The 25986-nt window shown below is 47.9% G+C and overlaps 1 protein-coding gene across 3 annotated transcripts in view; it reads left to right on the top strand.

Moving 5' to 3' along the window:
• GPR146 (G protein-coupled receptor 146) overlaps positions 1-25986 on the top strand; it is a 154490-nt gene that overhangs the window by 84553 nt on the left and 43951 nt on the right. The window contains exon 2 of one of the 3 annotated variants that reach the window (XM_085629296.1): positions 9362-9441. The exons of 1 other annotated variant lie outside the window; for it this stretch is intronic. The gene's annotated coding sequence lies outside the window, so the exon portion shown is untranslated. Of the gene's footprint in view, positions 1-9354; positions 9442-25986 lie in introns of all 3 variants that reach the window. One more of the 3 variants, XM_085629293.1, reaches the window with a different exon arrangement.

Below are 25986 nucleotides of genomic sequence, written 5' to 3'. Positions count from 1 at the left end.
AAGTGTGGTGTATGAGGGACAGGGGTGGCCCCTGGAAATGAGACCAAATATAAAATGCCTAGTTGGTGTACAAGAGTGCTCTTGTGAGTCACACATGATGAAAGGGATTCTCCATGCACCAGAAGGCACCATGGGTCATCTTTCCGAATGGCGACTCTTAGTATAAGGCAATGTCTGGGCTCATTCACCTACTATAATGTGGGGGAGGGGTGGCCAGGGGATCTGAATCTACGTATCCTTTGATTGCTTTATGTCAAACACTATATGAGTTTTATTAGAAAACAATAAAACCTTTAAAAAATAAAATAAAAGCCATGAGCATTCATGTCATTTTTTTATTTCGTGAAGACAATTAAGTCTTAAGTCGAACAGCGTGCTATCTTTTCAGCAAAGTAAAGTGAAAGACTGTGCAAGGATAACTTAAGTGAACAGCTCTGCTTTTAGGACAGGCTAAGGCAAATAGACAGTGGGCACTTCTTAAACAAAAAGTGTGTCTACAATTAACATGTTGTGGCAGCAAAGTAGATATCTCAAAGGAGACACACTGCTTCTCAATGATAAACTGCACATCATGTTGCTTCTGCAGTCTAACGAAGAGACTTCTGGTGGCCTTCTCACCAAAACCAAATATGTACATAAATGGGGCATTGTAACCATCCATTAAGTGCCAAAACCTTGGTGAACAACTCATCCAAGCAATGGAACCCCATGAAAGCCAACGGGCTGCTCACAGCTCGCTCTCTGATATCGCTCTTCCTCTGAGCCCCTATAGATATAGTATACATGTAATTTTAATAAAATCAAAAGCTCTTGGCTACCACAAATCCTAAACAGTGGCTCCTCGCAGGCACATCTACGCAGCGCATGCTCACTGTGCGCCAACTGGGCCCCACCAGACTTCCCGAGCTCCCCTTGTGCCATATCTTGTGCAGCCACAAGGCTGTGTGGTGCAGGTGAAGTCGGGGTTGTATTGTATTGTAATTGCATTTATATAGCGCTTGCTACCCCAGACAAGGCGTCGAAGCGCTTTTGTCTGGCTGCATAGAGGTGGAGCTTCAACATCTAGAACTTTATTTTTTTTTTTTTTTGAAAATTTTATTGAACAATAAATCAATTACAAGAATGGGCCTACAACCACCGGGGCCGGCCGCTAGATTCGGGAAGGATCATACTGAGGTTAAGGCAGTAGTCGACTCCCGGGGTCCAGCCCCGTACATGACTCCGAAAAGTCCTAGGGAAGCAGGATACATAGGTTTAACATAAATAACAAATAAAAAACAAAGGCGAGGCGTAAAGGCAAAAAAAAGTGGGTAAGGCTACATCCGGGGGACTCTACTTCTGATCTTCAAATAGCTACTAAAAGGCAGGAGTAATAATAGGTCGGGGGGGGGGGCACGGGAGAGGAACGTCTATATTCGATTATCCCAAAAGTCGCAGGGAACCATCAAGGGTCAGGGGGACAAGGCAATGTCGGTGTCCACCAGGGGGGGAACACAGATACCCCCACGATACGCATTCCATTGCCCCCAGATTCTACCCCACGCCCCCGGCTTGCCACGAGCAACATACAGTCTTCTCCCTGAACATGCACCAGTCCATGTTCTCCTTCCATACGGACACGGTGGGAGGCCGCTGGGAACCCCAAAGCTGCGCTATATCTCTCTTGGCAATCATGTTCCCCAGGGCCGCCCACCGAGTCTGAGCCGCGTTATGATCATTGGGCTCCCACACATTCAGGACACAGCGACGCACCTCCGGCAGCAGCACAACCCCGGTGACTTGTCCCATGACCACATGAATCCGACGCCAGTATTCCGCCACCTAGCGACACTCCCAAAGGATATGGAGAAAGGTGGCTCTGAGTCCACATCCCCGCTTACAGAGCCCGTCTTCAGAAAATCCCATCGAGACCAAACGGGGACCCGTCACATACACCCGGTGGAGAATCTTAAGTTGGACCAGACGGAGACGGGCTGGAATGGCCACTTCCTTGGGGGACGACAGTGCGGACTGCCAGTCCTCGTCGTCCAGTTCCACCCCATCCCCCGTCCACGCCTCCCGGAGGCGCACCAAGAGGTCAGCCCGATTATTGATAAGTTTTTTATAAATTAATGAAATAGTACTGTCGGGGACATGACCATCGAGTATGCGGTCCTCGAGGGGCGAAGAAGCCGGGATATTGGTCCCCTCCTCAAAAACAGAGAGCAGGGCATGCCGAATCTGGGCGTAGCGGAAGAACTCCCTTTCCGTAAGTTCGTATTTGCTCTGGAGCGCCGCGAATGTTTTAACAGCACCCTTAATCCATAGGTCTCCCACTCTACTAATACCAATCGTGTCCCAACGTTCAAACCCCTTCGTTGTCCAGAGGCTTCCCAGGCGATCGGAGGCAAACAGAGGAGTAGCACACGTTAATCGCTCACTCCAGCCCAAGGCTACATTGGCCGCCTTCCAGATCCGTACCGCAATCTTAGTAGGGCCCGTAAGGGTCCGTCCCGCCGAGCTGGAGTAAAGTGCCCTGTTATAGTTCCCGCCGGGAAGCAGGAATTTATCCATTTCATACGCCGGATTCAAGCCAGGCGCATACGTGGCATGGTTTATGGCCGACAGCTGTGAGGCCCAATAATACCTGCGAATGTCGGGAAGCGCGATGCCCCCGTCGTACCAGGGGAGAGTAAGCTTCGCCAGAGCGATACGCGCCCGTCCATCCCACACCAATCTCCTCTGCAGGCTCTCCACCTCCCGAAAGTAGGACACCGGAATAACGTCGAAGGAGTTCTGGAGTGCATAGAGAAATCTGGGAAGGGACATCATTTTGAACAGCGCTGCCCGACCCAGCGGGGACAAGGGCAGCCTACACCACCGAGCCGTGTCCTCCCTCAAACGCCGAAGTGGAAGCAGGAGATTCTGCTCATAGCGAGCCACCGGGTCCATCGAGACGTATATTCCCAGGTATTTAAAGCCGGACAGAGATAATTGGATCGGAAGCCGAGGCGGCAAGAGAGGAGGGTCACCAGAGATAGGATAGACACAGGATTTAGACCAGTTGATCGTTAGACCCGAATTTCTCCCAAAGGAAGTCAGAACATCAAAGAGAACATTAAGCGACTGCCGCGGCGAGGTGAGATACAGGAGAATATCGTCCGCATACAACGAGATCCGATCCTCGAAGCCCGGGGCCCACCGGATCCCTCTGATCGAGGGCTCCCAGCGGAGCCAAGCAGCGAGCGGCTCCAAGGCAAGAGCAAAGAGCAGAGGGGACAACGGGCACCCCTGCCTCGTACCCCTACCGAGATCGAAGGGCCAAGAGACCCGCCCATTAACTACCACCTGAGCCATGGGTCCCGTGTAAAGAAGCTTCACCCAGCCAAGAAATCCCTCCCCAAAGCCGAATTTGGTCAAGACAGCCCAGAGAAATGGCCACTCGATGGTGTCAAAGGCCATCGTGGCGTCTAAAGAAACCAGCACGGCAGGTTCGGAGAGGTACTCCGCCCTGGCGAGGGCGCCGTGAAGACGCCGCAAGTTAAGAGCGGTGTTACGGTGAGGGATGAAGCCGCATTGATCAGGATGAATCAAATCACAGATGACGCTCAACAAACGGTTGGCAAGGACTTTCGCCAGGATTTTAGGCTCTGCATTTAGCAGCGAAATAGGCCTGTAGGAGGCACAGCGATCTCGTGGCTTACCTTCCTTAGGGATCACGACTATCGTTGCCAGACGTTGGTCGTCAGGAAGGGAACCCGCATCAAGGGACTCCTGAAACATACGACGGAGGAAGGGCGCGAGTTTATCCGGGCGCAACTTGTATAATTCAATAGGCAGACCGTTGGGACCCATCGCCTTGCCCGAACGAAGGGACCGAATCGCAGTTGCTATTTCATCTACAGACAAGGGGGCGTCCAGCTGCTCACGGTCTTCGACAGACAAGCCGGGCAAAGCAATATCCCTCAGCAGAAGGCGAGAGTCTTCTTCATCCCTATCAGTCACCGGGGAGTACACGGCCCGGAGGTGGTCAGCGAAACATTCCACAATCTCACCAGGCTCAGTCACACACACTCCATCCGCGACACACAGCTCCGGGACCACTCGGTTCACTCTCTCCTTCCTATCCAGCCATGCAATCAACTTTCCCGCCTTGTCCCCGGCATCATACAATCGACCCTGCTGTTCCCTATACAACGTTTTGGCGGCGTCAGTGACAAGAGACCTGTATTCAAACTGTTTCAGGCTGAGGGCATGGAGCCCGCCCGGTGTGACACCCGCCTCCAAGGCCGACTCCAGCCCCGAAATGTCAGTCTCCAGCTTCACCACTGCCTCACTCTTGAGTTTCTTAGCCACCACTATCTGGGAGAGGGCGTGTCCGCGGATTACGGTTTTAAAGGCTTCCCACAGGGACATTGCGGACGACACCGACCCCTCGTTTTCAAGGAAGTATTGGTCCATAGCCTTAACCAGGCTGTCGCGAGTCATAGGGTCTCTCAGGTACCACGGGTTAATGGGAGCAATCCGCCCTGCAGACCGCGTCTCGGCGTCAAAGAGCAGCCACAGCGGGGAATGATCGGAAATACCCCGCGCCAGGTGCCTAACCTCCCGAATCCGACTAGTCTGTGCCGCGGGCATAAGGAAATAGTCTAACCTAGAAAGACTCCCATGTGCCCCAGAGTGAAAAGTGTACTGACATTGGGTCGGATGCATTAATCTCCAGCTATCTACCAGGCCGAAGGTATCCAGCAGGCCACCAAGCCATGCCTGGGCAGCGGGGAGGGCCCTGGGTGGGTGACGATCCAGGTCACCCGAAACCACCGAATTAAAATCCCCGCCCATAAGCAAAAGGCCATCCGGAAGTTCAAGCAGCATTCGACCCAAGTCCGCGAAGGTGGAGTTCTGGAGGCCCGGGGGGACGTAGACTGAGACCAGGGAAAGGGGCTGCCCCTCCCATCTCCCAGACAGACACACATAGCGCCCTCTGTCATCCGAGACTACCCTAGTGATATCCAACGGAAGTGAGGATCGCAGGAGAATGCCCGCCCCCCTGGAACCAGTTGTGAAACCAGAATGGGCCACGAGGCGGTATCCTCCCCTGTTCATTGCATGACAAACATTGCCCACCAGATGCGTCTCCTGGATAAACACCACATCAGGAGTAAGACGACGCAAATACTGCAGTACTATACCCCGTTTGATACGATCCCCCAACCCATTGACGTTCCATGACATCAGTCTCAACCCGTCCCCCCCCATCCCCTCCAATAGACCACAGGCCTCCCCGTCAGTAGCACAGTTCCCGTATCTGGACAAAAATCAATACCTCGCCCTGTAAACAAAAAACACACAGCAAAACAGCCCCTCCCTCCCCCCAACCCCCCCCCAAAAAACCCAACTCCCCCCACCCTGCACCCCTGCGGGCCTGAAAACCCCCCCAACTTGCAGTGTGCCTGTCGCCCTACTAACCCCATTCTACGAAAAGACCCCGGAGGAGGAAAGGGATCCGTCCCCGCCCGCCCCCCACACTGGTCCTAGTGAGACAAAATGAACAAAAGAAGTAAAACCCAGATGAACAGTGCAAAATGGCAAAATCAAGGACCAAAAGTTACTCCAAAGGGGACCCGTCACCTTCGGCGCCCGCAGAGGGCCCGGGACGGTCACCTCTGTCCGGCAACGAGTCCAGCCAGTCACTCACCGCCACAGGAGAGTCAAAGAAGGCAGTCCGATCCTCATGTTCCACCTGGAGTTTTGCAGGGTAGAGCATAGAGTACTTTAGGCCCAGTTCACGGAGACGGCGCTTCACCCCCTGGAATCCCATCCGCTGTTTCTGAACAAGTTGGGTAAAGTCCGGATAAAAGTTAATGGATGAGTTCTCATGACGCACCGGGCCGTGGACCCGTGAGGCCTGTAGAATCGCATCTCGGTCTCTATAGTGGAACAGTTTGGCCACGATAGGCCTCGGGGGGGCCCCCGGCCGTGGCCGACCGCCCGGAACTCGATGTGCCCGCTCCACGGCAAAGAACTTACTTAGGCCAGCAGGGGCCAACTGTTGGAGGATGAGTTCCTCAACCAGGAGGTCAACCGGTCGGCTGTCGGAGGACTCCGGTACGCCTATGACACGGATGTTGTTGCGTCGGGCCCGTCCCTCGAAGTCCTCCAGCCGCCGGGCCATCTGGTCGTTGACCGCCTTAATGTCACCAAGCGCGGCCTGCAGGTCCGACACATCCGTACCAAGGGTGGAGGTCCGCACATCGAGAGCCTGTACCCTCTCATTTGTTTTGGAGAGATCTGCCCGAATTAAGGTGACATCGATCGCCACCGTGTCGATTTTACGGGCCAGGGCCTCATATTGCGTGGCGATAGTTTCCCTGATGCCCTCAATGGCGCCCATGATGTCCTGCAGGGAGAGCTCCGGAGAGACGGTCGTGCCACCACCGACGGCATCCGGGGGGGGGGGCGGTCGCTCCAGGGGACCCTCTGCCCTGAGTGTAACGGTCCATGTTGTTGGCCTGGACCGGTCCCCCGCGGAGAGAGGCCTTAGTCTTACGCCCCTCGGGGCCCCCCTTGCCCCCCATGTGGTCACGGACACCGAAGGGGATCGCCGATCAAGAGTCGTAGGGGGACCGGCACCACAGACCAGCGCCTCACCATAGACCACAATATAGCGGTGCGGGGGGACCCAAGGCGACGGGCACTCTAGTGGCAGGTGGAGACAAGGCCTCGCGCAGAGGCCAGGGGAATACCCCGCCACATCAATTGCAGTCGCAGGCCAGCCCCCTGAAGTACGAAAGTGAAACCGAAAGTGGTAGAGCGGCCACTGGCACCGCACTGCAGCCGCTGTTGTTCAATTACGACACGGTTCCACGGTTCACCTTCGCCCCGGGCACCTCCGTCGGGTGGGTCCCAAAAGTTCGAACGACGACAACTCAGGATTCCCAGGTCCGATTCGAGTTCTGAAAAGAGATACGTGCTCATCCGGTCTTCATCTGCCAGATTCCACAAACCACATCAGGATATTCTCAGGATAAATTCCGAGGAGCAGCAAGGGTCCGGGGAGCCCTGTGCTCACGCGACCATCTTGGATGCGCGCTAGGCTCCTCCTCCAACATCTAGAACTTTTAAAGTAGCAGCACTAACTTTTGATGTGGGGTGTGTACTGCGACTCAGTTTAGGACTGCGATAGGATAGAAGAATGTGAAGGTAAAGATCTTTCACCGTCAACTTTCACACCAGGCAGCTGTGGCTCTGGTCCGTCTCCATGCAAAGACATGGCTCTCCCACTGGCAGACTGTTCCAGTGCATTATTTCATAGTGGTTGTGGAGGGGCGTGGAGACTTCTGGGAACTAGAGCCCTGGATGTAGTCAGTAATTTCCCAAAAGGCAGATACTTCTGAAAGTCTGACGAGTGGAAACGTGCGTTGATCATATATATATGTGCAGAAGCAGGGGTTTCTGGGAAAATATGAGCTAGTGCTTGGATGCTACAGTCGGCGCTGCATTTTAGTGGTAAGCAACCGATTTCTCCTGCTTTGTTAAATTTCCTTCACGTGTTTTGCTGCTTGCACTAAAAGAGTGTTATGAAAGTTATACCTGTACTTGAGAGAGATCTAGTGGGCGTATTTATTCCAACATTGTTAGCGTTTGCCTCTCACACACGTGAGTGTTTGCTTTCTTGTGTTTATCGAGTGGGTGTGGCCTGCCTGGCTGCCGCACATTTTTCAATAACTTGAATCTACAAATTTAGTTTACTCTCAAAATAAACATTACCAATTCTATCGGGGTGTGTAATTGTGCTCTACAGTTCTGGCTACAGTGTTCTAAGTTTGTTTGTGTGTGTGTGTACTGGCTGCCTCGCAGTTGTAAAGGGCGGCGTCCTCGCATCTTTTAGATGTGTGGACTTGGTACAGCGAACAATCAGTTCGGCGCTAGACTCTTCAAGCGCCAACACAGACTGTCTCCATTTAATGAAGGCTCCGACCGGCTAATGTTAGGCTTCAATAAAAAGGGAAGAAAGGCGCCTACAGCTGTGGGAAATGCAAGACGTTCAAACAGGTGCTTCACTGTTGCAGAAGTTCAGACAAAAACGTTTCTTATTTAGCAGTCACACAGATCAAAAAACTTTAGCGGAATTGTGTGAAGAGAAAAACAATAAACCCTGTGTGTGTGGGAGGGGGGGGGGGGGGGCAGCACAGTAGCATCCAACAAGCGTCCTACCCCCCCTGACTGCATCAATGCAAATACGCCCCTTTCCAGTACAATGGTGTCGCCCAAATTGAAACAAAGGCTGTCTGCAGCGGGGTGAGACAATGGCCGCATTTCTGCAGAGATCTGATTGGTTTCAGGAAGTGCAGGGGTGCCCTGCAGAGACGGGGGTTTGAAAGTGGCGCCGAGCTCCGAAGGTAAGCCAGCCTGCCAGGCAGGCGTCTGTGCTGAACAGCTGTAGCGGAAGGCATGGAAATAGGGGGGGGGGCGTCCATGGGTGCAGCAGGTGCAGTGGCACCAGGGCCCGGGAGCTGATTATTGTATTTCACAGTTCAATAGAGGTAGGGAGACCCGCTCACTTTCTGACACTGGGACCCTCTAACACACTATGGTCACTGCATGTAAAAAGCTGAAAATCAACACGACCTGCAATAAAATCGTGAATCCTAGTTTTATTTTTTAAGGAGGACTGTTGCCTCTTGGCGTGCGTGTATTTACATGTTTTGTAAATATGGACAAAAATGTTTTTTCATTTTGTAGTCGAAACAACTTCAGAACTTTTCGGGAGCGGTAGACACAGTCCTGTGAAATAAAGTATGCCCCGAGTTACTGAGGTGACGGTGGCAGTTCGAGGCGTATTTTAACGAGGGGTGCTTGCTTGTATGCCCCAGTGACGCACCCTTTGAGTGTCTGTTTGCTGTCGTCAAATTGTGGACTTGGTGGGTGCCTACCTGTAACAATGCGATTCCTTTCCCACTGGCTCCCACCGACCCCCTCCTGTATTTTCAAAAAGACACCAACATCAATGAATGACTCCCTTGTGAGCCGCGCGCTGGGCCGGGGTGGGGGGAGAAGGGGGCAGTGACCCGGCGCCACCATTAATGCCCTCTTAACCCCACCTCTCACAATCAGTTTTAGGGGCGCCGCCGCCGCGGAGGGCTCGCCTCTGTAAACGAGCCGCTGGGCCAATCCGGAGGGGCAGCCCGAGTTGAGGGGATTTGTTTGCGGGGAGGGGGCGGCTCCTGGGGGGGGAGGGGGCAAGTCACGTGGTGTACACAGAGTTCAGTGCCACACGGGGCCTGGGCGCAGTGAAGACAGGACTCTTTTTCTGTGAGCTCAGCCATTATTTACCTTCTGAGGGAAATCTGATCTCTCTTTGCTTTGATTAAGGTTACAGTCCAGACCAGTGAAATGCCCCTCTCTGCCAACGAGGGGCCCATGCAGGACAGAGAAAAGCCCCAGAGCTTCGCCTGCCAGGTGAGTTTTACACCTCTTTTTTGCTTCTTTTCATTAGAGGTTAAAAGCTTTGGAAATGTAAGTGTTTGGACAGCGCACAGATTAAACATGTTTTTTTTTTTTACTCAATAGATTCCCTTTTAAACTCAAAAGAACAAACTTCATTCCCTTTAACTCAATTGTTTTTAAAATGCTCAAATTACACAGTCGCGTTATGAAGATCATGTTAAAGATTAAAAAACGTGCTGTATTTACTTACCTCTTTTGCCAAATTCCTCACACTATATTTAATGTGCACTTGAAAGCGAACATTGTCTTTGAGTCGTTGTATGTCGTGGTCTAACGTTCTTTTATAACGTTTCTCGACAGATGTTTAAAAGTATTATTCGAAAGTCGTGCATTGTTTCCAGCCTCTGCCAATGCTAGAACAATATTTCATCTTGCAAATAGTATTCGGGCCGTTTGCCCAGAGCCCTGCTCTCATTAAGCCCCGACTGGCCAGTGCCGGGCTCCGCGAGCGGAGATTATCCGCAGCAGGAAATGAAATTACAGTGTTATTTAACGGGGGTGGTTTATCGAGTTTACAGAGCAGTCGTTACGCTGCCCTCCGAAGGGAGCGGGTTTTTTTCATGTATCATTCTTGTCAGATAACCTGTTTTATATATAGCGCGTCGTCCCGCGCTTCTGCAGTTTTTAAGCGCTGTAAGTAAACAACCGTTACTGTTATCCCGTTGATTTATGAACATAAGAATGATGGAAGACTGCGTTAGCCTTGCTGGGATTCTAACTCGTGACGTGCAGATAGCAGCGGCGAGCGTTTAAATCACTGACACCTTGCTGTCTTTCTTGCGCCCGCGCTGCCCTCCTGCTCTTATAGGGCGCTTTGGCTACCTAGAGGGTGGGGAGGGATACAAGTGGAGTATCAGAAGATGAGGGAATCTGTCCCGAAGGAGGATTCCGTACATACATTCACTCTCTCTCTCTTACTTGTTTGAAATATATTTATGGCTTGGGAAATGTTTCACATTCAACAAAGTAAGATGCAGGGTGCGGTGCATCTCTGCCTCAACCTCTCAAATAGTTTTGCACATGAACCTCCACTGCTTTACTTGTAGGTAGCTGTCAATGCAGCGCCCAGACACCCCTAGGGGTGACAGTGCTGCGCTATACAAATGCTGCTTGATTGATGGAAAAGATACCGCGATTCCAGGTCCAACTCTATGACTGACGCCACGTCCATCAATATTTCTTGCTGGCACCCTTATGGTAAGGGTGGCAAAAATAAGGAAAGAGTTACCACCATTATGCCAGGGCCAGCATTTACCAGACCTGAATAGTGCATGTTTGCCAACATTAAGGTAAACAGTATGCCAGGGGTGTGCAGCGTCATGCCATTGATGCCCATAGTATGCTGCGAATGACCCTCATTGGGCCAATCGTTGCATTATGTCAGATGTGGGTTCCATATTGCTCTTGGTGACCACCACAATGCCAGGGACTGTATTGGTCAAGTGGTGGGTTCCATCATGCCACAGAAGTCCATATAATGACAACAAATATTGGATTGTGTGGATCTAACTGGCTGGTGATGCCCATTATAAGCAGGTAGGTGACAAGCTGACTGGGAGTTAACACACATTTTAAGTAGGAGTGCCAGGTGTGGACTGGGTTGTAGTGTCCTTGAGAGCAGACAGAGGATTTTCAAAAGTCACCACAGACAATTGATTTGCACAGTTTGCAGTTCTTGAGGCAGCGATTAAAAAAAAAAAATTACATTCAGAATGGTACTGTAGGAAATCCACCTTTTCTCCCTGGTCACCCCACATGTTTTGCCTTTTGGTGAGCCCTATATTTTTGCTGGCTTTCGAATACATGAACTCTCATAACCAGTGTTGCAGGGCTTGTGCTTCCCCTCTAAACATGGTTGAATTAGCAGATTTCTAATTAACACATTTAACTTGTCTTTAAGTCCCTAGTATAAGGTCAACAAACATTTGCAATGCAATAGGTCTCTCATTTGCGAGAGTTTAAGCTATTGGTATTGTAAATGACAATGCCTTTTATTTATCTGTTTCAATAATTAACACATAAGTAAAAGGCATTGTCATTTACAATGCCAATAGCTCAAACTATTGTGAATGCGAGACTTATTTCATTTCAAAGAAGCGGCCGCCATTGTCCTGGGCTGCTTGGAAAGTTAAAGCGCGCATGGCTTGCTGAATGCTGCAGGAAAGCATGTCGTGCCTGCATAGGAGAAACTCAAAGAAAATAGTGCTTACAGATTAAATAAGACGTACCGTGTAACAACCAAAGAACAAGGGCCAGTCCTCATGGGAGGTTACAAATGAAGACTAGGCGGTACTAAGGAGGGACTAACAACCCTATGAATGAATCAGAAACCGGCATTTACAAAGAACAATGACTCAAGCCACTGACAAATATGGGCGGAGAGTGGGCGGGGCTTCAAGTCCATACTTGAAGCACGCCTTGCTGAGCAGGGCATGTGCTGCCCAGGATTGACCTAAAAAGGTGTACCCAGGTTCTGTAAGTTAAGTGCCAGCAGTGGACTGCAGCACCTATTGTGCCACCCACTGCAGTGGCAGTGCAAACATGGCTTCAGGTCTACCCTTGTAGCCCGACTGCAGCAGTGAAAAAACTAGAGTTCAATCTTTCAAAATAAACCACATTGACAGGTAAAACCCTTCATTTTATATATTTATACGTCACCCTTATGTAGGCCTTATAGACCATGAGGCACGGTGCATGGTATTTAAAAGTAGGGCATGTAGAAGTTGCATTACACATGTCCGTGCAGTGTTTAGACCCCAAAAGCCATTGTCACTCTACTAAGGCTGGTTGTTCCATAGGAAAGCACTGGGATGCTTTATTATAATTAACAACGCTATCTTCAACTGGGAAACTGCTACAAAAATAATTCAAGGACTCTTAATAAATTATTAAAAATCCAATTATACAATCAAAATGTTAATAATTATTCATGAAAAGGTACTTTCAGAAAGTTACCTTTCCCTCCCCGATAGCCTCAGGAGACTAATTTGCATTAATCTCCATCTGCCACCCTCTGGTTGCTAAAGTCCTGATGAGGTGGGAAATTCATCACAAGAGCTACATAATAGGTAACTGTGACGAAAAGAGTCCTGCTTGAGTGTCAGAGTCTGCTTGACTGGTCTAGTGGGTTTACATATAACACTTTGCGATGCACTTGAAAAAAAACGAAGGCGGATGCCAAGACCATTGTTGTGTGTGCATTGTCTGCTTGCAGGAAACCCTACTTTTGTCCTTCTGTGTCCGGGGTTATTGGGGGTATAGTGGCTGCTTGAAACTGGATTTTGGTGTTAAATGTGGGGGACACTAGTTTTACCATAGTACTCCTAGTACATTTAGTGAAGTATACAACAGGCTACAAGAGGCAGTTCCTGCTACTGCCCAGCTGACCTGTGACAACTGGACCTCAACTGGCCCCTGCTATTGGCCTCTGCTTGATGCCCTGCGCATCTCTAAGTGCCTGCCCAGAGGTCATGGGGACTTTAGAAGTGTATGCCTGTGTTGGATTAGGAATTGAAGGACTACGTTAGAAGATAACATCTTTGACCAGGACAAACCTGCTTTGTTGCCTGACCCAAGACCATTGCTGTAAGCCTCAAATTATGCCTAGGTCCTGGTCTACATCGACCATTGACTATTATTGGCACTTTGTGCTTTTTGCAGCTGTTTCTACTTAAAAAATTCATACCTCCGGTCCACCTTATTGGGTTTCTGTCATTTTGTTTATTAAATTGCACTCCATTTTTCAATTTTGTTTTGGGATTTTTATCCTTCTGCATTTTGACTTGATTATTTTATAAATACTTAACCCATTACCCTAAGTTAAGCCTGTCTGTTCTGTGCCAAAGATACCAGGGGGTTGAATTCAGGTAATTTAGTGACCGAGTGTTCACCCGGACAAGGATTTTAAAGTATTCCTTGAGGTGGTTAGTCACCCAACCCCCAATTTCTTACAGACCCCCTGCACACAAACAAAAATGGTGTCCTTTAGCCCTTTTGAACATGAGAAAAGAGCATTAGGAAGTCTGTAAGGTCTTAACAGCTGATGTGTTTGGCAGCCTCTTAAGGGAAACGTTTAAGTTATTCATGAGCCCCTTGAAGCAAGTTTTTCCGCCCTGCAGTGGACTGTAGGTTACTCGAAGGCAAGAGTAAGTCTGGGAATGGGAAGGGAACACAACTATATATAATTGGGAAGTGGGTTTTTGCCTGCAGGAAAAATGTCTTTGTGGGGATACGGATAAACAATCATTGGCAAAGCCAATATGTCATGTCGATGTGAGAGCTATTGTCTTTGACAGTGCCATATAGTCATGTTGTAGAGCAGCGTGGATGTGCTGCAGCATAGTTAAGTTATTTAAAAAAAGTGCAAGTGCTACTAAAGTTATTACAAAGCGGCATAACAGAGGAAGCTAAAAAAAAAAAGAGCTATGCTGCGGCTAGCGCTGGCCGCATCATATCGTTTTTTTTCTTATCGCAGGTATGGGGGGCGGCAACATAGACAACAGGAGAGTGGATTGGAAGGGGGAACACTGATAACAAAGGGAGGGTGGAGGGAGGAAAGAGGCAACACAGATGAAAGGGTGTAGGAGGGAAGAGGCATCATGGACAACATGGGATTGAGGGATGGAAGGGAAGAAGCAACAAGGACGCAGGGAGGATTGGGGCAGGAGAGAAGAAGCAACACAGACACGACTCAAGAAAATGTATGTACATGATGATTCTTATATCCACCACCTGGGCTGTTTCAAAATGTAATTTTTGTTTTGTGTAAACCCTTTCTAATAAGAACAGGGCTTAAACCACTGATCAGTATATTATCAAAAAATAATTCTGGCAAAGTTTCATCAGTGTATTACAAGATTAGCACGTAAATTACACAAATATGTAATGGAAGTTGAGTATCTTCCAGGGAAGTGTAATACTACAACAGATTTATTGTCTCACATGTCGTATGAGTATATTTCTGAGGAATATGCGCAGTGTGAGACTGATGAAGGCAATATTGATGCTTTCTCGTGATATGAAACCAATAGCCACAACAGTTTAAGTAAATCTGAATGATTACCAGCCATTGGTGATGACCCAGAATATTCTGTCATAGCCGACTTCGTCAGCAATGGTTGGCCCAAAGAGAAGAATATGCAAGCTAACCTAAGACCATCCTGGAAAGTCAGGGATGAATTGACAGTTGAAGATAATCTAATTACCAGAGATGATAGATTGGTTGTCCTTAACAACCCAAGACCACGTTTGGTTGCCTTGGCACACGAAGTTGACATAGGCATAATTGTCACAAAGAAAAACCTAAGAAATTAATATATTGGTGAAGAGCTACGGACCGAGATGTGGAGATGCTTCTACATGAATGTTACCCATTTATCGACACTGATAGAGGCATGAAAGTACGTCACGTCCTCTTGGGCCTATGGATTTTCCCGCAGATCTGTGGCAGAAAGTGGGTATTGATATTATTGGCCCTATGTAAAAAGTGCCTCTAGAAATGCGCGGTACGATAGTCATAATTTATTACTGTAGTAAGTGTAAAATCCTACTACTAAAGGGGAGTTCGAATTCCTAAAAGAAACTTTCTCCAAAGCGGGATTCTATACTAATGTAATGAGAATCAATGGTGGCCAATTTATGTCCGTAGAAATGACTGAAAAATGTGTTATGAACTCACATTTTGGCTTATTGTTGTACCTCCCCATTGTTGGGGAAAGGAGTTGGCCTAACGGCTAGGGCGGTCAACCTCGAATCTGGGGAACTGGGTTCGAGTCTCGGCAATGACGCTGGACATCCTGTGATTCTGGGCAAATCACTTGGTCTCCCCGTGCCTAACAGAAATGAATGTGTCCTCATGTAACGTAACTGGTGCTGTGTAAAGCACTCTGATACCCGATTCAGGTCAAGTTTGCGCTATATAAAACGTTCTTAAAATAAAAAAAAAATGTAACAGGGAAAACACCTTATGAACTCTTGGGAGGAGGACTCCCAAAAACAAAATTACAACCCCACTGGTTCAAAAAAAGGAGAAAGTGTTTTGAGAGACCAAACTTTTTATAGTCCGGCAGCGCCAGGGAACAACGCTCTAAGCTCTCGGGTTCTCCTGCCTGGATTACCAATATAACAGAAACACGGGATTCTTCTAGATGGCATCAAAGATCGGTTTATTGGCTGCAGCCAGTAGCAGAGGTCCAACAAGTACCACACAAGTAGGTTGCGAGGAGACTGCTCAATAATACAAAGCAGGTCGCTCCTTTTTATACCCAAAATCATGCTTCAGGCAAACATTCTTTAAAGTGCAGGTGGTCGCACCCCATGTACCCAAAACAATACTTTATTATTGATGACAATCCCATGTGTCCGGCCTCTGGCTAAAACGTACGTTCTTCTGGGGTTGAAACCGGACCAGCCTAACATCCTCCTTTGAAGAGACCGTCCACTCATAACAAACAAATGGTCACCTCCCCACCATAAACAGGTCATAAAGGAAGGAACAGAAACGGAGGAAAGAGATAGAAAGTAAGGTTGGGCAGGTGGGTGCGGGTCATATAAGTTTATACAACACTGGCCTTTGATCAAAACCTCGCTTAACTCGAGGGCAGGTACTGGTTTGGCAAGTTTTCGCCTCAGGCAATAGCGTCAGCTTTCGCCAGGTCATGAGTCAGCGCAAGGCCAAACTGGGGGGGGGGGTGGACGTGTCCTACAGAGTCAGGCTGCCTACAGTGAGGGCGATGCAAACAAAATGGATGCCGTGCACAAGATGGAACCCGTGTGTTCATTGACGAGATTTACTAATATGCAGCAAATTCATCGGGGAAGCGTGATGAAAACACTCGTACATACCAAACTCGCTATTTACGATATGCAGATACCAAAATTGTAACGGAACCATGATATAAACACACGGGTTCAGAATTTACGGAACCACAGACCCTCCTTTTGCCCTCACTTAGGCAATAACCCATTCTGAATCTGAGTCAATATCAATCTTCATCAGATCATCAGTATGTTGCTGAAGCATCATCCTACCTCTCTGTTCCTCCCGTGAAACAGGCGGACTGCGCACGCATACCGTAGCGCAAAGGCTACACAAGGCAGGACCACACTGCACACAGAGGCAACAAGTGAAAAGGATTGCTAGAGCCATACCACTGATCGTCAGAATTCTCCATCCCCACGTGGACAACAGTCCCCAGAACCAATCAGTTAACGACCAATCTCCTTCGGCCATATGTATAGACTCGGAGATCTTATGTAACCTGGAAATGGCCTTGTACACTGTTGGAGCATTGTCGGGTATGAAGACACAGCAGCTCGATTGGATCACTTTACATACTCCCCCTCGGTCAGCAAGTAGAACATCTAAAATCATACGGTTTTGTAATGTCATGAGGCGATCCGCTTGAAGCTCAGCTGTCAAATTACTAAGGGCACCAGCAGTTTCGTTCACGGTGGACTCAACCACTCGGGTTAGTTGTCTCAAATGCCTACTATTTACCATGGGTCCCCAGTACGGCAGGAATCCCTTAAAGAAATCCCCTGCTTCTTGACCCGCGGTGTCCTCCTTATTGAAGACACCTCTCACAACTCTCGTCTTGTGATAGTCAGCGGAAGCGGTATACGTAGGGGGCAACAGATAGGCAACAAAGCAAATGCCCGAAAAATCTGGGGGCAGCCATGTATAAGCCTGATTATGGCATACAAAGTACGTACCCTTAGCGGCCAAAAATGATGGGGAAGACTGCGACGGAAAAATGTACGTCTGAGTGCAAACACTCTTCCCTAGCTGAGCCCTCGGATTCGTACCATTTCCTTGCAGACAAAAATGACCTCGGTGGGGTACGACCCAAATCGGAGACGATCTCTTACGCTGTTTCCCACCCAGACTAATGCGGTATCCAGTTGCGTTCCACCCAGTGTAAGCTGATAACTCGTCCCTGGGAATAGACATATAGGCATTCACATCTCTGCTCATGTTCGCAATTCCCTTCACCAAGGCTAGATTCGAGTTATGTTTCACCGAACGCGGGGGATAGACTTCCAAAGCAAAAAGGAACATCGTCTGAAAAGCCCATGATGACCCGTTCTGACTAAAAGGTAGGACTAAGTAGGGGATACCCTTTCCCATTGTATGTGGCATCAACCCAAACACCCAACAATTAGTGGTGTTGACTATTAATTGGTGTTGGTGAAGCAATTGGATGAACGAGTTGTTTGTGAATTCCTGTCTTCTAGTTTGTTCATGTTCAGGCAAGGGGTGAAAAGAGTGTATAGAAACAGTGGAAAACAAAGGAGTAGACGTAGGTTGTGGGGTAGGTGTGGATAGGAGCTGAAAAAGGAGGACAATCCCACCCACCAAAATTATCGAAATACTGAGTGTCAATAGGGTACTTTTAACTAGAAAACTCTTACTAAAAAACATTTTATCAGCTAATCCCATCAAACCAAGAAACTCCACCCTCTAACGAGCCGTCCGCGGCGGTTGGGTCTTCTGTGCTCAGGACTACGCCTACTAGCTCAAGGAACGCCCTTAAGACCAATAGAACCCCTGACCTTGTGTCAAGGAGCCTGTACTCCTGAGTCTTTGCACCGCGACCCTCCGGCTGAACCCGGGTGGCGGTTCGGAAAAAGGGAAAACAAAAAACAAGCAAGTTTCTTGGTTGGGAGAAATGTACACAAAAATCATTAAAAAAAATCAGTTCATGAGAGTTCGGGGACGTAGGTTATATCTGCTTCTTCCAGGTCGAGTATGGTCCGGAAAAAGTTCAGTAGCAGGAGTGTTCGGGTCTGTGAGTATTGGCAATGTTCCAGAGTCCGTAGGTGACGGCAATGTTCCAGATTGTTCAGTAGTGTCTGAAATGGTCACAGATTCATGTCCTTCAAATTGGGCATCAGAAAAAGGAATAAACTGAGGGATGGTTTCGGATTCGGAATTCCCCACACCCTCTCGAACCCAGGAATCAAAAGGTAAAGGGAGTGGTACTCGCTTTGTATGGGCAGCGTGTACCCAGTTTTTTTTCTCCTTGAGCCGGACTGCAGTGCGGGTGGACAAAAGGACCATATACGGGCCAAGCCAGCGAGGTTGTAGATTTTCGGTCCTCTGAAAATTCTTGACCAAGACTAGGTCGCCTGGCTGCAACTTGTGGCCGGGATCTTCGGATGCCTTAGGTAAGCTCTCAACAACCTGCTGATGAATGATTCGCAATTTAGTAGTCAAATCAAATAAATAGTCAATCAACATTGGATGTTCTATGCTACTGAATTGTTTAGGTCTCGGGACACCCCAAATATTGGCAGGACGACCAAAAACTACCTCGTATGGGCTAAGCCCAACTCTTGAATGTGCGGTCGTCCTTATGGACAAAAGCGCCAAGGGCAGCGCGTCTGGCCATGATAATCCAGTACTCGCTTGAATTTTAGCCAGTTTTAGCTTCAGAGTGCCATTATAGCACTCAACAAGCCCCGCTGATTGGGGGTGATTTGCACTATGGAATTTCTGCCTGATCCCCAGACCAGCACACACTTTCTTCATTACCTCACCCACGAACTCACTTCCATTATCACTCCACACAATCTTTGGCAACCCATACCTGGGAAAAAATTCTTTGAGCAGGATTTTGGCAGTGGACAAAGCAGTGTTATCCTTTAACGGATAAGCTTCTACCCATTTTGAAAAGGCGCAAACTACGACAAGGACGTATTTCAAGTTGTTGCGTCTTTCCATGTGAATGAAGTCTAGCTGTAGGACCTCAAAGGGGCATGTAGGGGGAGCAAAGTGACCTGCAGGAGTCGGAGTTCCCTTACCAGGATTGTGCATCAAGCACACCATACAATTCTTCACCACATTCTCTGCACACTTAGAAATTCCAGAATTCTTCCACACTGGAGCTAGCACCTTGCAAATCCCTTTTACACTGATGTGCGACAAACCGTGTGCCATCGTTACTACTGCATGTACATACGCGTTTGGCAACATCCATCTCTGATGCTCGGACAAATCAATCCAACATCCAGTCGAATCCAATTTACCCGTGCTTTCTTTCCATACGTTCTTCTCACTCTCAGTAGCTTCAGCTTGAATCTGTTTCACACTTTCAATCGTATCTTCACACATTCCGGCTTCACTCATCCATCTCGCATTACTCGCAACATACATTCGACTCATCATGTTTCTCGCTGTTTCTTTCGCAACTTCATCCGCAAACGCATTCCCACGACCAACGTCATCTGTAATCTTTTGGTGCGCGCTGCATTTCACAATCGCAACTTGCTTCGGCAATGTAAGTGCTTCCAGAAGCTCATTCACCAACTGTCCATGCTGAATCTTTGTGCCATGGGACGTCAGGAATCCCCTTTCTCTCCACAGACGTCCAAAACTGTGCGCCACACCAAATGCATACTGACTATCAGTATACACATTCACTCTCTTTCCCTCAGACAAAACACACGCTCTTGTCAATGCAATCAGTTCTGCAGCTTGTGCGGAGTTGTGATTCACTCGTGCTGTTTCAACAATCGTGCTCAACGTCGTCACCGCATACGCAGCAGTCGTATCACCATTCGGCAACTTATAGCAAGATCCATCCACCCATAATGTACCATCCGGATCTGAAAAAGCGGTATTCTGTAAATCCACTCTTCCTTTTGTTTCTTCTTTCGTCCTCAGAAAACAATCATGCTCTACCTCATTCGCATTCATGGAAACCGGCAACAGTGTTGCGGGATTCAGCACATTGCACCTTTTTATGTGTATGTGACTAGCTAATAGTGTCAACTCATACCCTGACAATCTCGCACTCGTGAGGTGTTGTGTTTTAGTTCTGTTCATCAAGGTATCCACTGCATGTGGAACCAATACCAGCAGGTCATTGTCCATCACCAAACCAGCAGATTGTCGTATAGAGACTGCAGCTGCTGCTGTAGCTCTCAAACAACTCGGCAATGCTCTAGCTACCGGATCTAAAGCTGACGAGAAATACGCACATGGACGTTGTTTGTCACCAAATAACTGTGTCAAAACCGACAATGCACAACCTTCTCTCTCGTGAACGAACAATGTGAAGGGCTTACTGTAGTCGGGTGTACCCAACACAGGAGCCGAACAGAGTGCAGTACGTAACTCCGAAAAACTTTTCTGACACTCGTCAGACCAAGGAAGAGTATTGGGTGTATTTTTGCATGTCAGAGCCAACAAAGGTTTTGCTAACAAAGAAAAATTGGGGATCCACTGGCGACAGTATGACGTAATACCTAAAAACGCACGCACTTCTCTCTGTGTACTTGGTACAGTCATTTGTGCAATCGCTCTAATTCTTTCTGGGGTCAACTTCCTTCCCTCCTTTGATAAGAGATGACCTAAGTAGGTCACCTCTTGACAACAATACTGTAGTTTCGAAGGTGATACTTTATGGTTGTAGTCAGATAAATGGCGGAGCAAAGAAATCGTAGCTGTTTTACATATTTCCTCATTATCAGCTGCCACAAGAAGATCATCTACGTACTGAATGAGAGCAGCACCAGCCGGCAACACAAGAGTATCAAGCTGCATTTTTAGAGCCTGACTATAGATTGAGGGACTCTCACAATAACCTTGGGGAGCGCGCCGAAATCTGAAACTACGCCCACCTAATGAGAAGCCAAAGATATCTCTGCTTTCTTAAGCGATCGGGATGCTAAAGAAGGCATTCTTTAAGTCAATAACCGAAAACCAGGATGCTGAGGCAGGAATCAACGTCAGTAAGGCAGTTATGTCCGGTACCACAGGAAACTGTGGGATGACAATTTTGTTGACTTCGCGAAGATCTATCACAAAGCGGTACACGGGTGGCTGAGAAGAATCTGTACGTTTCATAATCGGTAAAACTGGACTGTTGCATACATTACCCCTAGTTTCCTCAATCACACCCTTCTCGATCAGATCATAAATGATCGCCAAAAGTGCTCGCTCACCATCACTCGAAATCTTATACTGAGGAATGCGTGGTAGTTTAACATTTGTTTTCAAAGTCACAACATATGGTGGGATCTCAAGGAGACCCACATCATTAGGACCATCAGCCCAAAGAGAATCAGGGAGACAGCGCAATTCCAGTGGAAGCTTATCTTTTGACACATACATTGGAGAAACCACTCTCCGTCCCAAGGTAAGATGTACTCCTGAGGGAGAACAATGCAGGGTCGCATATAATCTTTTCAACAAGTCTAGACCCAACAAATTTTCGCCGCAACCTGTCGTTAAGATCAGAGGAGCTTCCAATTCATAAGGCCCAATGGAAAGAGACAAAGGACTAGACACTGGATTATGAACCGGGGCGCCAGAAAATCCCACCGAGACATTAGTTAAGCCAGACAAAGGTGCGCCAGGAAGTTTAGAGTGCATGATAGAACTCTTAGCCGCACCAGTATCCAGAAGAAAGGGCTCTGTCACACCTAATGTAACTACAGAGACATAGGGCCCTTTTTGGTCTACTGGAACCGACACTACTCCCTCTCTTTGTCTATGGCTGTCCTAACAATCTGCATATTCTACTTTCTCATTATCGACATGATAATCGTCAGCATAGTACTGCTGAGATCTACCATCTTGCACATTCTGTCGATCAAAATAGTTCTGTGACTGTTGTGGTTGAGAAGAGCGCTCGTTCTGAACAGGGGCACCACGTCCTCTACCCCTAGCTATCTGCTGAGAATTACCACGTCCCCTTGGAACAAAAGCACCATTCATACGTTGCCGTAAAGCAGGGCACTCACCTTTATAATGGCCCTCTTCTCTGCAATACGCACACTGATTCAAACCTAAGGGCTGTGTTTGATGGTAATAATCAAACCTGGGTGGCATTCGCTGATACTGGGGCTGCTGTTGATACGCAGGGCGTTGCTGTACTTCAGGCTGGTTTGAACGGGGTGGATACGCTTGTTGTAACAGGACTTTAGTTTTCAGATCTTTCGTCTTTTTCTCTACCTTATCTTTCTCCTCCTTGTCTCTATTCTCATAATATTGAGCTGTAGCCAATATTTGAGCTGTAGATGAAACTGCCCAAGAACTCTCGGAATCTTTTAACTTATGGCTCAATTCAGGAAGTAAGTTGAAAACGAATTTGTCTACAAATAACCGTTGACCACCCTCAGAGCTCATATCTTGACCACTATGGTCTATGAAAGTTTCTTCAAACCTCGTTTAGAAATCAGAGACACTTTCATCCTTCTTCTGTTTGCAGGCAGCTAACTTATCCCAATTAACCTTCAGCGCGGGCATTAGAGTTTTCATGAGAGTAATTATCCTACCTGGCAAATCCGTCACTAACTGTTCTGGCTTCGCACCGCCCACTTGTCTACCATCCGCTAAAGCAATGTTGTCCCACGTATCACCCAGTTCTGCTACATGATTTTCATGCCGAATTTTTGCCCAAATAGGCTGTGGTACTACATTGCCAAACAGCATATCAACATCAGCCAAGTTCAGTACGCAGGCTTCTACTGTCTGCGATAGCTCTTTATAATACCCTGCAGGATTCTTGCGGGGATCAGGTAAAGTCTGCTTAAGAGTCAACACTTCCGATCGTTTCCATGGGACATGTATCCCTCTCGTCAAACTGGAGGAACCTCTCTCATAGGATACTGCCTAGCTTTCATCCCAACTGAATGATCAGGTTTAAACAAAGTTCTCGGCGGCAGAGCAGACCTATACGAAAGAAGTATTACTACCGCATTTTTAACTTCAGAACCCACAATCACACCTTTAGCAAACTTGCTCCGTAGCTCAGACAACTCCTCGGGGACTGTATCTAACTCATCACTATCCCAATCTTCTTTAAGGAAAGCACACATAATTTCAAACACATATCTTTGCGTAGGCTCGTCCCACTGCAGAAACGTATCCAATACCACCTGCGGACTATATTTGGCGGGTTTAGAAATCCACCTACGAGCTAACAAATCCAACACTTCTCGCTCCTGAAAATTAGGGAGCTGACTACGTCTCTGTCGACTGTCAGAAACGGCGTTCGTAGTTAACGAACTAAACAAAGGAGTCAGAAAATTAGCGACAGTGTCAGCTACTCGCCGACGAACAGAAGGAGAGTCAGTCATAAGGACAGGAGAGAAAAAGTTCGGCAAAGTAGTGGGAGGCAGGACAGGCACAGGTAAAGTAGGTACAGGTGCAATAGGTAATCCGGGCTGAGGAGGTGCCGGAGGAACTTGGACAAACTGGGGAGCAGGAACGGGAACATGCAATTGCGGAGGAGCAACCTGTGGCAACATTGGTGCAGTAGCACCTTGTGCGTAAGGGGGAGGAGACTTTAACAAATAAGACATTAATGGATCCTTTTCAGAATCTTCCGCTACTTTTTCCAACAGAGGTGTTAATACTGGATAGCATCTATCGGTTGCCATATTATGCTGTCGTTCAGACACCTCAAGAGCCTTATCCTCTACATCATTTTTAAATTGCCTAGCAGCTTGCATAATAGATATGCCATTTACTTTTCTATCTTTCTTCGCTTGTTTAATCTCGCGTTGTCGGGCTTCTTTACGCCATAGGCGGAAAGAGTCAAACATTGCGGGTCTAGCCTTTTTCTTAAATAACTTTACTTCTAAATTATCTAAGACTTCTGTTTCAAAGCTTCCATTTTGGGGCCATCGCAAAACACCATCTTTCTTGGTGTAGCGGACCCATATTTCATTATACGTGATTGGACCCACGCCATGCTTCGAGTAGAGCTCATACGTTGGAGTTCCAACTGGAGGTATCGGACACGAGTCCTCCAACCGGGAATCCCTGTTGCAACAAAAGACCAAATTACCAAAAATACTGCGGCTAGGCATCGTGCTCACTAACCCAGTTTCAAACTTCGAAGGCTTATCTTTACCGATATACTCGTAAATGTACGAGACCCTCGGTTTTTGGAAATTGCAATTGCCAAATAAAACTAAGGACCCAAACTAAGTTACCAAAGACCAAGTTACCAAAGACCAAACCAATATGCAAAGGACCAATGCAAACCAGGCAAACCAAGGTGTTTAAACCAAGGTACCAAAGAACCAGACCAAATACAAACCAAGGTATTTAAACCAAGGGACCAAAGAACTAAGGACTGGGTGCGACCCACTTTATACTTAACTCAATTTATTTATGATCGATGACGTCATCTGAAGATCACCCGTCTAGTGTTTCGCCGTCCAAAGAATTATGAATGGGTCCAAGGCAGGGCGACAGTCAGGGCAGCAGTCCTTCGTAGCCGTCTGGAAGAGGGAACCTCGCAGAAAAAGACCTTCGGACCACTTTTGCGACATACAGGGATCGATGAAGTGGGAGATCTCTTCCTCCGGAATTTTCTTACGAAGCCCCACACGATCTTCAAGCTTGGACCGGTACCGCTGATATCGCCCCACGTTCGGGCGCCAACTGAGAGACCAAACTTTTTATAGTCCGGCAGCGCCAGGGAACAACGCTCTAAGCTCTCGGGTTCTCCTGCCTGGATTACCAATATAACAGAAACACGGGATTCTTCTAGATGGCATCAAAGATCGGTTTATTGGCTGCAGCCAGTAGCAGAGGTCCAACAAGTACCACACAAGTAGGTTGCGAGGAGACTGCTCAATAATACAAAGCAGGTCGCTCCTTTTTATACCCAAAATCATGCTTCAGGCAAACATTCTTTAAAGTGCAGTTGGTCGCACCCCATGTACCCAAAACAATACTTTATTATTGATGACAATCCCATGTGTCCGGCCTCTGGCTAAAACGTACGTTCTTCTGGGGTTGAAACCGGACCAGCCTAACATCCTCCTTTGAAGAGACCGTCCACTCATAACAAACAAATGGTCACCTCCCCACCATAAACAGGTCATAAAGGAAGGAACAGAAACGGAGGAAAGAGATAGAAAGTAAGGTTGGGCAGGTGGGTGCGGGTCATATAAGTTTATACAACACTGGCCTTTGATCAAAACCTCGCTTAACTCGAGGGCAGGTACTGGTTTGGCAAGTTTTCGCCTCAGGCAATAGCGTCAGCTTTCGCCAGGTCATGAGTCAGCGCAAGGCCAAACTGGGGGGGGGGGTGGACGTGTCCTACAGAGTCAGGCTGCCTACAGTGAGGGCGATGCAAACAAAATGGATGCCGTGCACAAGATGGAACCCGTGTGTTCATTGACGAGATTTACTAATATGCAGCAAATTCATCGGGGAAGCGTGATGAAAACACTCGTACATACCAAACTCGCTATTTACGATATGCAGATACCAAAATTGTAACGGAACCATGATATAAACACACGGGTTCAGAATTTACAGAACCACAGTTTCCCTTAGTGAAAACCATGAGACAAATGCTTTACGTGATGTAGTTGAGTAGAGGCAGTTCAAAATGAAAACATATTACGACCAGAGGAAGGGTGTATCCCACAGTAAGGTTAGAATAGGGGATCTGGTGAGGCTCAAGCATCCACACAACAAATCTAGTGGTGAAAGATTCAGTCACCCAATAAGGGTGATTAAAACAT

Source organism: Triturus cristatus, chromosome 10 (assembly GCF_964204655.1).
Source record: "Triturus cristatus chromosome 10, aTriCri1.1, whole genome shotgun sequence".
NCBI classification, from domain to species: Eukaryota; Metazoa; Chordata; class Amphibia; order Caudata; family Salamandridae; genus Triturus; species Triturus cristatus.
This window is presented reverse-complemented; position numbering and strand designations above follow the sequence as displayed.